The following is a 13,835-nucleotide window of genomic DNA, read 5'->3' on the forward strand; positions in this document are numbered from 1 at the left end:
CTGGCGGACACCCTATCCCCCGCGTTGCGCTTCCGTTTCGCTCTCTGGGCTTACTGTGGAACAAGGCCTGAAACCTTGTCCCCGGCTGGTCAATTGACAAGGGGCTTGAAACCTTCCTCACCCTAGGGTCCAGGCACCCCGACTGTGCATGGCCTCTGGACCGGATTCCCGCTGTCGGCACCGGCGGGCTACATCCCTGCCCCGGTCCACTTAAGGTCTCCCGCGACCGGATCTCCATCGCCTGTGGTCCTGCTTGCCGTCTGCCACCTAGTCAGTAGTCCGATAGTCCAAGGGCCCCAACCCCTGACTCCGCTGTCACTCCACACTCCTCTCTCCTCGACTGTCAGAACTGTTCTCTTGACTGCACTGTTCTGTCTTGTTCCCTCCCAGAACACCTCAGGACTAGAGATGAGCGATGTTCAAGGTTTGCCAATTTCATGTTCGAGTGATTTTAGGGGGTGTTCGAGTCGTTCGACGAACTTGAGCCTTTTGCTAAAAGCTCGACAGTTCGAGTTACGTTCCAGAACAGTTCGATCAACAAAAACCCTAGCTAGTTACTAGCTGGCTTTTCACTGTAATAGTGTGAGTCACTGAATCACGCTATTATCAAAATTCAACGTATAGTGTGCGGGGGGACGGGGTTTAGATCAGTGCTGCTGCAGAGTGCTGAGAGAATGCCGATCGACATTTTTTTTTTTTTTTTCCCCCTAACCGCGCGTACATTGGGGCGGGCCAGGCTGTCAGCCAATCACAGACACACACACAAAGCTAAGTGGATTTTTGCCAGACAAGCAAGGGCATGTGTCATAGGCTGTGCATGTCACATGTCCTTGCCTTATAAGACACGGCCATTTTCCCCGTCACCGCCATTATCTCTCTGCTGCGGTTGGGTGACAGTCACCGCTCCCACTGCTGCTGGTGCTGCTGTGTGCGCTATAGACATACAGTGCAATCTACACAGCGCTTTAGGGATTAGGGACTACTGGTTGTTTCAGCCCTTTTCAGGGCTGATTTACAGGCGTTCATAGCCATAGCTGCTAGGCAGGTTCGTACCAACGCTGTGTAGGGCTTTAGATAACAGCATCTGGCTACATCAGCTCAGGCAATTCCTTGCTGCATTTTTTCATTAGCAGGGATAGAAAGTGAGGCTTCCTTTGCTGTCCACTGACCCACAGCATCTGTGCATTCTACCCACCTGCCCATTTTTGCCACGCAATTTTATTTCCCCAAAGAGCTGACACTTTTTGTGGCATCCTAAAAGTGTCTGGAATACTAAGTTAGTGTTCCTTTCTGTCCACTGACCCACAGCACCCGTGCATTCAACCCACCTGCCCATTTTTGCCACGCAATTTTATTTCCCCAAAGAGCTGACACTTTGTGGCATCCTAAAAGTGTCTGGAATACTAAGTTAGTGTTCCTTTGCTGTCCACTGACCCACATCACCCGTGCATTCAACCCACCTGCCCATTTTTGCCACGCAATTTTATTTCCCCAAAGAGCTGACACTTTGTGGCCTCCTAAAAGTGTCTGGGATACTAAGTTAGTGTTCTTTTGCTGTCCACTGACCCACAGCACCCGTGCATTCTACCCACCTGCCCATTTTTGCCACGCAATTTTATTTCCCCAAAGAGCTGACACTTTTTGTGGCATCCTAAAAGTGTCTGGAATACTAAGTTAGTGTTCCTTGCTGTCCACTGACCCACAGCACCCGTGCATTCAACTCACCTGCCCATTTTTGCCATGCAATTTTATCTCCCCAAAGAGCTGACACTTTGTGGCATCCTAAAAGTGTCTGGAATACTAAGTTAGTGTTCCTTTGCTGTCCACTGACCCACATCACCCGTGCATTCAACCACCTGCCCATTTTTGCCACACAATTTTATTTCCCCAAAGAGCTGACACTTTGTGGCATCCTAAAAGTGTCTGGAATACTAAGTTAGTGTTCCTTTGCTGTCCACTGACCCACAGCACCCGTGCATTCTACCCACCTGCCCATTTTTGTCACGCAATTTTATTTCCTCAAAGAGCTGAGACTTTTTGTGGCATCCTAAAAGTGTCCGGAATACTAAGTTAGTGTTCCTTTGCTGTCCACTGACCCACAGCACCCCTGCATTCTACCCACCTGCCCATTTTAATTGCACACAATGCTGCCACTGTTAGGGGCATACTAAAATTGACTGGGATAGTCATGTTGGTTCTTCAGCTGTCAATAAAACTAGACCACCTCTGCATTGTACACACCTGTCCATTTTTAGCTACGCAATTCTAATTGCAAACTGTGCTGCCACTGTTAGGGGCATACTAAAATTGACTGGGACACTACCTTAGTGTTCCTTTGCTGCCAAGCAAGGTACAGCACCTGTGCATGCTATACACCTGTCCATTTTTGCTACGCAATTCTAATTGTAAACTGTGCTGCCACTGTTAGGGGCATACTGAAATTGTCTGGGATAGTCAGTGTTGGTTCTTCAGCTGTCAATAAAGCTAGACCACCTCTACAATTTACACCACCTCTCCAATTTTAAGTGTCCAATCTTGTCGCTAACAAAATGAGTGGCAAAAGGACAGATGCTGGTGGAAAGGGGAAAAGGCGTGTTGGAAAAGGAAAACAAGTTTGTGTCCGTGGGGTAGGTGGTAAAGCTACAGTAACATCTGCTGAAGAAAGGCCATCTTCCAGCAAAAGTAAGATGTCTACTACTTTCCGTGGACAATGCGATGTGCTCCCTTTTTTACGGAACCAAACAACTGTAACAAAGGTAGATGATGCACAAAAAAAAACATGCTTGAATGGATCTCAAGTGCTCCATCAAGTGTCCTCCACCTCAACTTCAACATCCAAAAAACAACAGTCCTCTCAGTTGTCACCCCAATTGCACTTGCTTTCTCCCAGCTCTCATGTCTCCACCCGCCCTGCAGAGTATGGTGTAACAGAGATGGGTGAGTCTGCAGAGCTGTTCAGTCACACTATAGCCTGGGAATCAGAGGTCTGCTCCCAAGCTACAGTGAGTGAAGACTAGGAAATGGTCTGCAGTGATGCCCAGAAGCTTTGTGAGTCGGATCCAGGCCCCGATAACCAAGTTTCTGAGCATAATGTAGACCCTCATTCCTAAACTGTAACACCTGTTGGTGGAGACAATGAGGAACATACGGATGACGATGAGACGCAGATACCAGATTGGGATGACAACTTAAGTATTCAGTCAGGGCAGGAAGAGGTTAGGTCTGAGGGAGAGGCGAGTGCAAACACAACGCTTGATTATGAAGTTCTAGATCCCGCTTACTGTCAACCCACAGTCAGGCACTCGAGGAGGTCACCAGAGGCGGTGGAGGAGGATGCGACTGACGGCAAAGTTACCTTGCACCTTCCTGGACAGAGTCGGAGTCCTGTAAGCACGTCAACAACTGGATCCTCAGCCACATTTCTGCCTCTGAGCACAAGTCGGGGTGGCTCTGCAGGTCGTATGGGCTCTAAGCCTTGCCCAGCCTGGTTCTTTTTTGACATCGCTAAGGATCTCCCAAATCATATGATCTGTAAGATTTGTCACCAATCTACAATCATATGAAAAAGTTTGGGCACCCCTGTTAATGTTAACCTTTTTTCTTTATAACAATTTGGGTTTTTGCTATTTCAGTGTCATATATCTAATAACTGATGGACTGAGTAATATTTCTGGATTGATGTGAGGTTTATTGTACTAACAGAAAATGTGCAATCCGCATTTAAACAAAATTTGACCGGCGCAAAAGTATGGGCACCTCAACATAAAAGTGACATTAATATTTTGTAGATCCTCCTTTTGCAAAAATAACAGCCTCTAGTCGCTTCCTGTAGCTTTTAATGAGTTCCTGGATCCTGGATGAAGGTATATTTGACCAATCCTGTTTACAAAACAATTCCAGTTCAGTTAAGTTTGATGGTCGCCGAGCATGGACAACCGCTTCAAATCATCCCACAGATGTTCAATGATATTCAGGTCTGGGGACTGGGATGGCCATTCCAGAACATTGTAATTGTTCCTCTGCATGAATGCCTGAGTAGATATGGAGCGGTGTTTTGGATCATTGTCTTGCTGAAATATCCATCCCCTGCGTAACTTCAACTTCGTCACTGATTCTTGCACATTATTGTCAACAATCTGCTGGTACTGAGTTGAATCCATGTGACCCTCAACTTTAACAATATTCCCGCTGCCAGCATTGGCCACACAGCCCCAGAGCATGATGGAACCTCCTCCAAATTTTACTGTGGGTAGCAAGTGCTTTTCTGGGAATGCTGTGTTTTTTTGCCTCCATGCATAACGCCTTTTTGTATGACCAAACAACTCAATCTTTGTTTAATCAGTCCACAGAACCTTCTTCCAAAATGTAACTTGCATGTCCAACTGTGCTTTTGCATACCTCAGGCGACTTTGTTTGTGGCGTGCTTGTCAAAACGGCTTCTTTCGCATCACTCTCCCATACAGCTTCTCCTTGTGCAACGTGTGCTGTATTGTTGACTGATGCACATTGACACCATCTGCAGCAAGATGATGCTGCAGGTCTTTGGAGGTGGTCTGTGGATTGTCCTTGACTGTTCTCACCATTCTTCTTCTCTGCCTTTCTGATATTTTTCTTGGCCTGCCACTTCTGGGCTTAACAAGAACTGTATCTGTGTTCTTCCATTTCCTTACTATGTTCCTCACAGTGGAAACTGACAGTTTAAATCTCTGAGACAACTTTTTGTACCTTCCCCTGAACAACTATGCTGAATAATCTTTGTTTTCAGATCATTTGAGAGTTGTTTTGAGGAGCCCATGATGCCACTCTTCATAGGAGATTCAAATAGGAGAACAACTTGCAAGTGGCCACCTTAAATACCTTTTCTCATGATTGCATACGCCTGCCTATGAAGTTCAAAGCTAAATGAGGTTACAAAACCAATTTAGTGCTTTAGTAAGTCAGTAAAAAGTAGTTAGGAGTGTTCAAATTAAGAAATTGATAAGGGTGCACATACTTTTGCACCGGTCAAATTTTGTTTAAATGCGGATTGCACATTTTCTGTTAGTACAATAAACCTCATTTCAATCCAGAAATATTACTCAGTCCATCAGTTATTAGATATATGACACTGAAATAGCAAAAGCCCAAATTGTTATAAAGAAAAAAGGGTAACATTAATAGGGGTGCCCAAACTTTTTATATGACTGTATGTATAAGTAGAGGCCAAAACCTCATGAGTTTGACAACTTCTTCCACGAATCGTCACATGAATAACAAGCATAAGTCCCAGTGGGAAGCTCACCATGCTACAATGCAGCCTAGCGGAGCGGGCCAACCACCGTCTGCCCCTTTAAGTGCATCCGCGCGCTCTTCATCCCCTATGACTGTGGGAACAGCTGTCACACATGTTTTTCCACGCAGACCTACCACCTCTTTAACCGCAACAGGCAGTTTGCTTGGCAGGTCGTCAGTTGTTTTAGAAGGGGAAACAAGTGCTGGTGTAGAGCTCTCTCAGACATCGACAGCACCAACTTTGGATGAAGGCAACATCACGTCTTCGCCTGCACTTTCCTCACAGACCTGCAGTTTTCCAGGGACACCATACTCAACACCGTCTCCACACAGCAGCTAGATCTTGGTCCCTCAGATGTGGACAAATAAAAGGCCATTTCCTCGGAGCCATGACAAAGCTAAGAGGTTGACTTTCACCCTCTGTAAGCTCTTGGCTACCGAAATGCTGCCTATCCGCCTGGTGGACACAGAGGATTTTCGAGATCTTATGTCAGTCGCAGTGCCCCAGTACCAGATGCCCAGTCGGCAATACTTCTCCAAGAAAGGTGTGCCTGCGCTACACCAGCATGTCGCACACAACATCACCGCTTCCTTGAGAAACTCTGTGTGTGACAGGGTGCATTTCACCACCGATACTTGGACCAGTAAGCATGGACCGGGGTGTAACATGTCACTGACGTGGCACTAGGTAACTATGGTGATAGATGGAGAAGGGTCTGCTGAACAAGTCTTGCCGTCCCCACGACTTGTGCGTCACTCCTCTGTATGTAGACGTTCATCCACTGCTTCTGCCTCCTCAACCTCGTCTGGGTCCTCCACCTCCGCCCCAAGCCTGCCTGGTCAGGCCACCCGTGTTGTAACTGCACATAAGGAATCCCACACACCTCCTTACTATGCTGGCAGCAGAGCTCAACGGCATCAGGCGGTCTTTACCTTGAAATGTCTTGGAAATAAGAGTCACACAGTGGAGGAGTTGTGGTCAGCTCTTGCGAACGAGTTTCATAAATGGTTGTCTCCACTCAACCTGCAGCCAGGGAAGGCTGTGTGCGACAATGCTGCAAACCTGGGTGCAGCCCTTCGGCGGGGCAAGGTGATACACGTGCCTTGTATGGCTCACGTGTTGAACCTTGTTGTCCAGCAATTTTTAACCCACTATCCCGGCCTAGATGGGCTTCTGCACAGGGCACAGTCACTCTCTGCTCACTTCTGCCGTTCAACCGACGCAGCTGACCGACTTGCATCGCTGCAGAGGTCTTTCGGCCTGCCGGTTCATCGCCTGAAATGCGATGTGTCGAGACGCAGGAATTCGACTCTCCACATGTTACAGCGACTTTGGCAGCACCGCTGAGCCCTGGTGCAATACGTCATAACGTATAGCCTGGGCCAACAAGATGCAGAGGTGGGCCAGATCACGCTGATGGAGTGGTCTCAGATCAAGGACCTATGCACCCTTCTGCACAGTTTTGACATGGCGACGAATATGTTTAGCGCTGACAATGCCATTATCAGCATGACAATTCCAGTCATTTACATGCTGGAGCACACGCTAAACACTATTCGGAGTCAGGGGGTGGGACAACAGGAAGGGGAGGAACTACAGGAGGATTCATATGCGCAAGACACAACAACATCACCAAGGTCCAGACGTTCATCATCACCAAGGCGGCAGGCATGGGACCATGGGGGACAGGGATCAACAAGGGCGCATGGTAGCAGGCGAAATGTTGAGGAAAGTGCAGGAGAACATGAAGAAATGGAGGATGAACTGGCGATGGGCATGGAAATCTCAGCAGATGAGGGAGACCTTGATCAAATTTCGGTTGTTCGAGGTTGGGGTGAAATGTCAGAGGAAGGCAGCACGGTTATCACCTCGCCGCCACTAACACAGCGTGGACTTGGTCCTCAGGGATGCGCAAGACACATGAGCACCTTCTTGCTGCACTACCTCCAACATGACCCTCAGATTGTCCGAATTAGAAGTAATGATGACTACTGGGTCGCCACACTCTTAGATCCCCGGTACAAGTCCAAATTTTGCAAAATAATTCCATCCATAGAAAGGGACGCACGCATGCAGGAGTATCAGCAGAAGCTGTTACGCAATCGGAAGCGGGCTTTACACGCTACAACAAATCTAACGATGTGTCGGGGTCACGTCGTGACGCACATCCGGCATCGTTAGTGTTGGTGTAGCATGTGATAGCTACGTGCGATTGCGATTGAACCTAAAACCGTTCATCGCATACACGTCGTTCATTTGCTAAAAATTGCACGTCGGGTTGTTCCATGTTCCGAAGATAGCACACATTGCAGTGTGTGACACCCCAGGAACGATGAACAGAACTTACCTGCGTCCTGCTGGAAATGCGGAAGGAAGGAGGTGGGCGGGATGTTTACGTCCCGCTCATCTCCGCCCCTCCGCTTCAATTGGCCGGCCACATTGTGACGTCGCTGTGCCGAACATCCCTCCCACTCCAGGAAGTGGATGTTCGCTGTCCACATCGAGGTCGTATGGACGGGTAAGTACGTGTGACGGGGAGTTATTCGTTTGTGCGACACGTGATTTACGATCGCATACAATATCGTATGCTGGATCGTATGGTGTAAAGCAGGCTTATGACTTTGAGTAGCTCCTGTGTCTGTGTGAGAAGAAGCTGAGAGAGTTCCTGGTGGCCCAGAGGAATGCTCGCCTGAGAGAGGTGGTATCTGTTAGCAGATACTGCCTGGATGAGCACAGCTGTCTGGGGAATCGAGTGAAGAAAAGACCTTCATTGTCCTCAAGCCCCAGAGCGGAGCGGTCCTGCAGACGGAGCCGTGAGTGGATGCCCGGGTGCTGTGGTGAGGGAACCAGTATAGGCCTCCATTGTGAGAGTGTGGTATCCGCATGGCACCCTTAGAGGAGACCAGCCAGGTAGTGTATAGAGTAGGATTGGTTAGTATTGTATATGTTCATGTAAAAACATTAAAATTAATACATCTAGTTATCAAATATTTTATAGTAGGACATATAAGTTCATAGTTCTGTTTATGTTGGAGGGCATAGGTTATTAATAAAGTTTATAAGGAATAAATATTAAAATGCCCATATTGAATATACTTGAGTACTGACATGGAAGGATATATTTAAATCTTCTCGAAGCTTCTAGAAGATTATGTCACATGGAACAACTATGTTCCACTAGAACACCCTATATGGATTGAACAGTTGGTATATAATACACGATGGAAGGGGCCACTGGTCGCTCCTCCACATTGCCTGCTGTCAGAAGACTCCAGTGCTGCAAGATGAAGACACGCTGTCCGGCCTAAGGGATGACACCGGCTTCCTTGCCATTCAGGAACCGAAGAGAGATGGGTAAAGATTTCCCATTGATCAGTATGGACTAAATGAACTGTTTGCGTAAGCTAACAAAGTATATTATTTTTTCCTTTCTGTAACTGAACCCTGGCAACCATTTTTTAAATAGATAAAATACATTTATTTTTTACATTTTTGAAGTCCTTTCTTTCACGCGCTTTTACGTATTTGAAGAAAAATATATTTAAGAGTATATTTTTAACATTTGGTGAGCCAGCCATTCGTGATTTTTTTTTTACATTTTTTTGTTGTTCCTTCACTTTGCATAAGGGGGGTCGAAGTCTCAAGTATCTCCTGCAAAGGATCAGGAATCGACAATTTATAAAAATCACGCAGAACCTAGGAAATACGTATAAGTCAAGTTGCATGAAAGTTTTTTTGAATAAACTTTAAAGTCTTTACAAAGCCTCAGAAGTTAACTTTTGACTAGTGATGAGCGAGCATGCTTGTTACTACTCGGTACTCGCACGAGTATCACTGTACTCGGGCTACTCGGCGGGTACCGCGTAATCTCGCGATACTCGTGCTGTACTCGTGGTCTTCATTTCTGCATGTTGGCGCTCTTTTGAGAGCCAGCCCTCATGCAGGGATTGGCTGGCAGACCACTGCAATGCCACAGCCCTGTTAGTTGTGGAATTGCAGTGATTGGCCGGCCTGCACAGCGTGACCGAGCCTTTATACCGGCGGGCGCGCTGTGCTCTGCTCACAGCTATCCAGACAGTCGGTGCAGGGAGAGTGTCGCTGCTTCAGGGAAAGGTTTGCGGCCCTTTATAGCTATTTCCGTAGCAGGGCTGCAAACAGTGTGACCAAAAGTCCTTCTCAGGACTATTCTAGTTGTATACAGGCAGGCAGGGTATAGCCAGGTCGGAGTACAGTAGCAGAGTCCTTCTCAGGACTATTGTTGCTGTATACAGGCAGGGTATAGCCAGGGCGGAATACAGGCTAGTGACCAAAAGAGTCCTTGTCAGGACTATTGTAGCAGTATACAGGCAGGCAGGCAGGCAGGCAGGCAGGGTATATAGCCATTCCTAGTGGTGACCGTATACCAGCCTTCATCATATCTGGGGCTGGTGTACACAGTCTAAAACAGTCCACATAGTGTCAGAGTTCTCATTAATTTTTGCTCCTAAAACCTGTTAGGTTCTTAGTGCGTCCGTGCTTGCATTTAAAAACCGCACGTGTGTGCCTGTCGGTGGCAGGGTACAGGTGCACTGGTGTGCGTTTTTACCAAACTATTATATAACGCACAAGTGTAGTGTATAATACACGTCAGTCAGCAGTGGCTGATAGTGTCAGAGTTCTCGTCATTAATTTTTGCTCCTAAAACCTGTTGGGTTCTTAGTGCGTCCGTGCTTGCATTTAAAAACCGCACGTGTGTGCCTGTCGGTGGCAGCGTACAGGTGCACTTGTGTGCGTTTTTACCAAACTATTATATAACGCACAAGTGTAGTGTATAATACACGTCAGTCAGCAGTGGCTGATAGTGTCAGAGTTCTCGTCATTAATTTTTGCTCCTAAAACCTGTTAGGTTCTTAGTGCGTCCGTGCTTGCATTTAAAAACCGCACGTGTGTGCCTGTCGGTGGCAGCGTACAGGTGCACGATTTGCACAAACTTGGATATAACGCCCAAGTCTAGTGAATACACGTCAGCACAGCATTGCAAAATGCGCAAGGGCGTTGGCAAGGAACAAGGAAGTGGACGTGATGGTGGTGCAGGCAGAGGCCGAGGTCGTGGGCAAGCTCTAATTTTGCCACAACAAAGGGCCACATCTAGTCGCTCGCACGTCCTGTCCCAAATTCTTGGGGACCGCAGCAGTACACTGCTCCTGAACCAAGACCAGTGTCAACAGGTTGTTAGTTGGATAGCGGATAATGCTTCCAGTCAGATTGGCACCACCACAAACACTCTGTCTTCCACACGGTCAAGTGTCAGTAGCCGTGATACTGCACCGCACATTTCAGAACCTGATCCTCCTTCCTACCACAAGGCTGAGTACACGTCCTCGGACATTAATGATCCCACACTTGGACACTCGGAAGAGCTGTTCACGTTTCCATTCGCACATTCTGGCCTCTCACCAGCTCATGTTGAAGTGGGTCATGAGGAGATCGTATGTACAGATGGCCAAATATTTGAGCAGCCACGTTCTCACGAAGTTGGCAACATGTCTCAACAAGGGGTGGACGATGATGAGACACAATTGTCAGGAAGTCAGGAGGAGGAGCAGGGTGTGGAAGAGGAAGACGACGTGGTGGATGATCCAGTAACTGACCCAACCTGTCAGGAGGATATGCAGAGCGAGGACAGCAGTGCACAGGGGGAGGGAGGCGTAGCATCCCAACAGGCAGTAAGAAGCAGGGTGGTGGCTCCAGGCAGAAGTCAGGCAACCATTCCCCGGAACAACAACACGACACAAGGTGCCTGTACAAATGTTAGGTCTTCCCGAGTCTGGCAGTTTTTTGAGTTGGCTCCAGATGATTCTAAAAAGGCCATTTGCAACACCTGCCATGCCAGCATCAGCAGGGGTACCAAAACTAGCAGCCTGACCACCACCAGCATGATCAGGCACATGTCAGCCAAGCACCCGACTTTGTGGGAAGTACAACAGAGTCGAGGAGCAGTGCTTGCTAATGTCACTGCTACGTCTTCGCTGGTTGTGCATACGAGCCAATCCCCTGTCCATGCTGCCTGCGAACAAGCCTCCTCCGGTCCTGCACCTGCAGTTGCCTACGCAGAAATAACACCATCATCAAGCACGTCCTTGTCCCAGCGCAGCGTTCAGTTATCCATTCAGCAAACCTTTGAACGCAGGCGCAAATACACTGCCAACACCCCACATGCCACAGTTCTAAATGCTAACATTTCGCGACTGCTTGCGCTGGAAATGTTGCCTTTTAGGCTGGTGGAGACAGAAGCATTTCGCGACCTGATGGCGGCAGCTGTCCCACGTTACTCGGTCCCCAGCCGCCACTATTTCTCCTGGTGTGCCGTCCCCGCGTTGCATAACCACGTGTCACAAAACATCACACGTGCCCTGAACAACGCTGTTTCACCCAAAGTCCACCTAACCACAGACACGTGGACAAGTGCTTGTGGGCAAGGCCGCTACATCTCGTTGACGGCACACTGGGTTAATATTGTGGAAGCTGGGACCAAGTCTGAGCGAGGGACGGAACACGTCCTTCCCACACTAAGGTTTGCAGGCCCTACCTCAGTCAGTGTTTCACCCACACTCTACAGCTCCGGAATGTCATGCTCTTCAGCCTCCTCCTCCTCCTGCGCATCCTCATCCACTTTACCCTCCACACCAGTCCCAAGCTGGAAGCACTGCAGCACTGCCTCGGCGAAGCGGCAACAGGCTGTGCTGAAGCTAATCTGCATAGGTGACAAACCCCACAATGCAGAAGAGCTGTGGACAGCTCTGAAACAGCAGGCAGATCACTGGCTCACACCTCTGAACCTAAAGCCAGGAAAGGTCGTGTGTGACAATGGCCGGAACCTGGTGGCGGCTTTGAGGTGAGGCCAACTGACACATGTTCCATGCGTGGCCCATGTGCTCAACCTCGTGGTTCAGCGGTTTCTAAAGTCATACCCAGAGCTGTCTGATCTGCTGGTAAAAGTTCGCCGCCTGTCTGCACATTTTCGAAAGTCACCTACTGCTTCAGCCGGCCTTGCCGGCTTTCAGCGCAGTTTGCATCTTCCGGCTCACAGACTGGTGTGTGATGTCCCCACGCGTTGGAATTCAACTCTGCACATGTTGGTGAGGATATGTGAGCAGAAGAGGGCAGTTGTTGAGTACCTGCATCACCTAAGCCGTCGGGAAATGGGTCAAACTCCACACATAACACCTGAGGAGTGGAGATGGATGTCCGACCTATGTACCATCCTCCAAAACTTTGAGGACTCCACCAAGATGGTGAGTGGTGATGACGCCATTATTAGCGTCACCATACCGCTACTCTGCCTTCTAAAACGGTCTCTGTTCAAAACCAAACATGATGCATTGCAGGCGGAGCGCGATGAGTTGCAGCAAGAAACAGTAGTGGGTGTGGGTGATAACACACAGCCCAGCCTCGTCTCATCACAACGTGCAGTGGAGGACTATGACGAGGAGGAGGATGAAGACATGGAGCAAATCTCCGGCCAAATTGAGGATATGACATGCACACCAGTCATATCCTCGGTTCAGCGTGGCTGGCCAGAGGACAGGGTAGATGAGGAGGAGGAGGAGGAGGAGGACAGCATGTTCAGTCAATGTGTTGGTCAGGCTACTGAAGTCCTGGCTGTTAAGAGTCTCGCGCACATGGCTGACTTTATGGTAAGCTGCCTGTCTCGTGACCCTCGCGTTAAGAACATCTTGGCCGACAATCATTACTGGTTGGTAACACTGTTAGACCCACGCTACAAGCAGAACTTTATGTCTCTTATTCCCGAGGCGGAGAGGTCAACCAAAATGCAGCAGTTCCGGAAGGCCATAGTCACGGAAGTAGGCAAAGCATTCCCCTCACAAAACGCTAGCGGCATAGGTCAGGAATCAGTGGACAACCAAGGCGTACAGCCGAGAGAGGCACAAGTCCAATCCGCCAGAGGTAGGGGAACAGTCTTTAAGATGTGGGACAGTTTTCTCAGCCCCTCACGTACCACAGCCCCTGAGGTGCGGGGTAGTGCCACAAGAAATCCTAAGTTTGCCCAGATGCTCAAGGAGTACCTTGCAGATCGAACAACTGTACTCCGACATTCCTCTGTGCCTTACAATTATTGGGTATCCAAGGTGGACACGTGGCATGAATTGGCTCTCTACGCCTTGGAAGTCCTGGCCTGCCCTGCCGCTAGCGTTTTGTCAGAGCGTGTTTTTAGTGCCGCAGGTGGAATCATTACAGATAAACGCACCCGCCTGTCAACTGAAAATGCTGATAGGCTGACTCTGATCAAGATGAACAAGGGTTGGATTGGGCCAGACTTCACCACACCACCAGCAAATGAGAGCGGAATTTAAAGTTTGTAACGGGAATTTGCCATGTACCTCCAGTCACCCATGGGTACACACTTCTGGACTTTGGATAATCGCTGGACTGCTCCTCCTTCTCCTCATGCGCCACCATGATGACCGTTACAAGAGTTAGGCCTTTGTTTCAGGTATACCCCCAGTGGTAAATTTTTTCGCCCATTCTTTGCAGAATGGACATTACAACGACAGGAGACCCG

The sequence above is a fragment of the Anomaloglossus baeobatrachus genome, chromosome 1 (genome assembly GCF_048569485.1).
Source record: "Anomaloglossus baeobatrachus isolate aAnoBae1 chromosome 1, aAnoBae1.hap1, whole genome shotgun sequence".
NCBI classification, from domain to species: domain Eukaryota; kingdom Metazoa; phylum Chordata; class Amphibia; order Anura; family Aromobatidae; genus Anomaloglossus; species Anomaloglossus baeobatrachus.